Source organism: Myotis yumanensis, unplaced genomic scaffold (assembly GCF_028538775.1).
Source record: "Myotis yumanensis isolate MYYU_CA2020_CCGP unplaced genomic scaffold, mMyoYum1.0.hap1 SCAF_1, whole genome shotgun sequence".
NCBI lineage: Eukaryota > Metazoa > Chordata > Mammalia > Chiroptera > Vespertilionidae > Myotis > Myotis yumanensis.
The window spans coordinates 236,149,237-236,153,155 of NW_027223752.1; positions in this window are offsets into that span (position 1 = coordinate 236,149,237).

The following is a 3,919-nucleotide window of genomic DNA, read 5'->3' on the forward strand; positions in this document are numbered from 1 at the left end:
GAAAGGTATTTCAATATCACCAAAGACATCATCATATACACAGGTCTCAGGCGTTACAGCAATTGATCCTCGCTCTCTTAAGTGGAGAATTAGATGATATCAAGAAAAGAGTAGAACCTTTCCTAAGAGGGACATTGTGTGCACATGACCTCGTTATTGTACTGGTGCCAAAGGAGAAAGAGTTAAAGGTTAAAGGAAGATATTTCTCGAAATAGTCCTGCACTATTAGATTTCTGAAAGTTCAATTCTGCAAGAACTTGATATAGTTTATTATGCCCTCCTTACAGATGCATTCGATGACTACCTCATCAACTCAATTATCTCAGATTCTTGACAAAAAATATCAGCATATATTACCAGAAAAAAACTCATTTGCAGTGAATCTAGACTACAAATCCTGGTGTAATGCAGTCCATCCTGAACTACAAGGGCCTCTTTCTGAAGAACTTGATCCAACCTGAAAGAAACATCCAGACCCAAGAAGCTGATCATGGATGCCACTTCTAACTACATTCATTATCCAAGACTGATTTAATCCTCCAGCACACAGAGACGATGCATTACCAAAGGAAGATAATGAAAGCTGTATCAAGGTGCCCTAACTATGGGAGAAGGAAGGCACCAAAAATTGTGGACCTTTACTACAGCCAGTCTGGAATTACTTGTACTCGAGGATTTGCACCTCAAGGGTGAAATAATGGGACAAGGAGATAACCAGACCCTCATTGTATCTACACCTCCATAGAGTTCAAGAGACTGCAACCAGAGATTCTCTCTTGGAAAAGCTGAGAGCCAAAAGCATAGAAGCAGGACTCTCAAGCCGGATGAATGTTGGTCAAGCGATGTACTATACTAGTACGGTAAAAAGCTATATTTTAAAGGAGTGCCTGTCCCAAGTTTCTTAAAGATCTTCTCAAGACTAACAGACAACACTGGGGAAGTATATCCAAATATATATTCAAGGCCAGCATGTTTAAGCTCATGTTGCCTCTCTGCATCTCAAGCTGATTATACCCCGTGGGCCTCTGTTATTGCAGGAATCATTGTTTATGTTATAGAAGTATTCATTTTGTTCCCTTAAGAAATAAGTCATGACCCTCAAATAGTAGCAGCTCTTGCTGCGGTTGGTCCAACATTAGGGGGCCTTCTGTCACCTGCAACCTTATCGTCTGTTATGTTTCAAGGGTTAGCAGACCCGCTGACCTTTCAGTTGACATAACTTAGAAACTCAATACCCGATTCTGACCTTTCTCAGGCACGTTACAAGGTTCAGAGCGTCCAGCTCAGATAATCCAGCTCACAACAGAGGAGCACAGAGCGGTAGGAGGACATTCACAAGTCCGCAGCCGAGACAGAAAGACGTGAAGGTCTTAGGTGGTGTGGTGAATGGTGGATCATCACCCAGAATAGGGGCCCTGCAGGACCTTGTAGGTCAAGAAAGGGATGGAGCCACAGAGGGCCCGGGAGGCACCAAAGTCTCCCCTATCCGAGGATGAGCTTAGCAGGGGTTCCACCCGGCTGATGCCCATCCCCACGTCCAAGAGGACGCATGTGCAAGACCTCAGTCTCAGCCCTGGTCACCTGGCAGGAAAACCAAGGAGACATCCCCAGCGACTCCCTTCAGAAAAGCTGAGGGGAGCGCCTGCTCACCTTCTGGGATAAATAGTGGGCAGGGAGTTCTTGTCACTGACACCCCTCAGCCAGCATGCGTACGCTTTGTCCAGGATGATACCCAGAGTGTCCAGCAGGTGCACAACAAGCCCCATTCTGTTTCCAGCACCCATGGCCTGAGCCACACCCTCATGCCTCAGGTACCAGCCAGGTTCCCCGATGGGAACTCACCAGCATGCCACATCCTGCTGCACAGAGTTTGTGCCAGGGCTCCAATCTTAGCACCAAGGTGCCCAGGCCAGAGAGAGGCCCAGACTTCCATCCAGCTCGGCCAGAAGGCCAGGAAGAAATGCAGACTCAGACCCTGCCTGTCTACCTGAGAGATCATACATACAGCAGACCTCCAGCCTCCGCACGTGGGCCCTCTGGCCAAGACCCTGCAGCCCTGCCAGCTCCCACCCCAAGTCCCCTGATTCCAGGCGAGCCCATCAGCATGATCTTTAAGACATTGCATGGAGGCCAGTGGAGCTGCTGGCTGGTGACACCTCCCTCCCTCCATCCGTCCTGCTGAGAAGCCCATGTGAGGTCTGCAGTTTTATTATGAAATGTTTTATTAAATTCCGTTTTGTATACTTTTTATCCCATGGCCCTGCTCATAATAAAATTCTCAAAAATAAAAAAAATAAAAATAGAAATAAACCTCAATAGCCACTGGAATTGCACCCCAAGAAAATACATCAGGTCACCAAGTTAACAGGACCTTTGTATCCGAGTGCACTTGCACTATGTGCTGATGCAACGTGCCCCAATATTGTTCTGCCTCGCAGGCCTGAAACTGTGCTCAAAACGTGGATAGAAGAATCATTCTTTGATATGACTGGTCCTCCAGGTTTTTGAAACTTGTGCTAATGGACATAACTCTCTGATACTGAAAATAGCTCAAGTGCCATTTGAGGATAAAAGTGTTTTTTCTTTCCAGAAATAGGTATTTCTTCTGGAAGCAAACAACAATTCACAAGAATGAGGCAGGAAATAAGGGACTCTTCCTGACTAGGAGAAGTTGGAAAGGAAGTTCTCCAGGCCTTTCCAGCAGAATACATCCGAGGACATGTAAAGCAACATACGATGTTGCCGGAAGCCGGTCCATCCTTGCTGCTTGACACAGTCGCTGCAGGAAAGAAACATCTACACAGCATATGTTTCAATGGACCTGGCATATATAGCATACTGTTTTTAATATGTTTGCTCCCTTTAGCTCCATGTGTTTTAACCAAGGTCACCTCTCCGAGAAAGGTTGTTTCCCCAGGTGGGGATCTTTCCCTGAGGTTAGGGAGGGGATACAACCCCTTAATTAAGTGCCAGGCGGGTAGTTAAGCTACATGGTCTTTACTCCCTGGAATGGAGATGAGAAACACCTTAACCCTTGTAATAGAAATTGACAGGATTAAAATCAGCTGGTATAAATACGGATGTAATAAGACAATAAACGTCAGATCCTCGTCAGTTCCTAACCAGAGCTCCGACCAGAACTTTGGCTGGAGATCCTGGCTATAGGTCCTGACTAGGCTGCTGATCAACTGAAGGCTGTCTTCGTGTCATTCCTTCTTCGCTGACTCCGTCCACACCTTTGGGGACCCCTGGACCCGCTGGGATTGGACCCCAGCATCTGGCGCCCAACGTGGGGCACGAAGGTAAGTCCCCCCGCCCCCCGTACTTGGGACGTACTTGGGATGGATAGGACTGCACCGTAGGGTGCTGCAGACCCCTCCCATAGAGGATAAGTAGGGTAAGCGGGTAGTTAGTACAAAACTTAGATTGACAAGATGGGTCATACTGAGTCTAAAGAAAAAAGACTCTGTGTTAATCTTTTAATGCACCTGCTTGCTAGCAGAGGAGTTAAGATTACTCCCAGTCAGATAGAAAGTTTTATAGAATATGCATGTCAATGGGTTCCTGAGGATGGAACTGTTAATTTAACAACTTGGACTAAAATAGGAGAGCAATTTATGAATTATCACACCTTCCAGCCGCAGGACCAGAAGGTCCCGGAAAATGCCTTTCCCCTCTGGAATTTAATTCGTGGCATCTTGGCACCAGGGGCAGAAACTATTGAACGTTCTCAAACTTTAAATAGTCCCTCGGATCCACCTAGAGAAGACACATCATTATTGTCTCCAGCTCAATCTAAGAGCAATTTAGCTATGCCTACTGATCGGAAGGAGAATAAATATCATAAACATGATCATTGTTCCTTTCCAGTCAGGAGAGAGGAGAGAGGCCCTCCCATTCAAAACAGGCTCCCTAAATT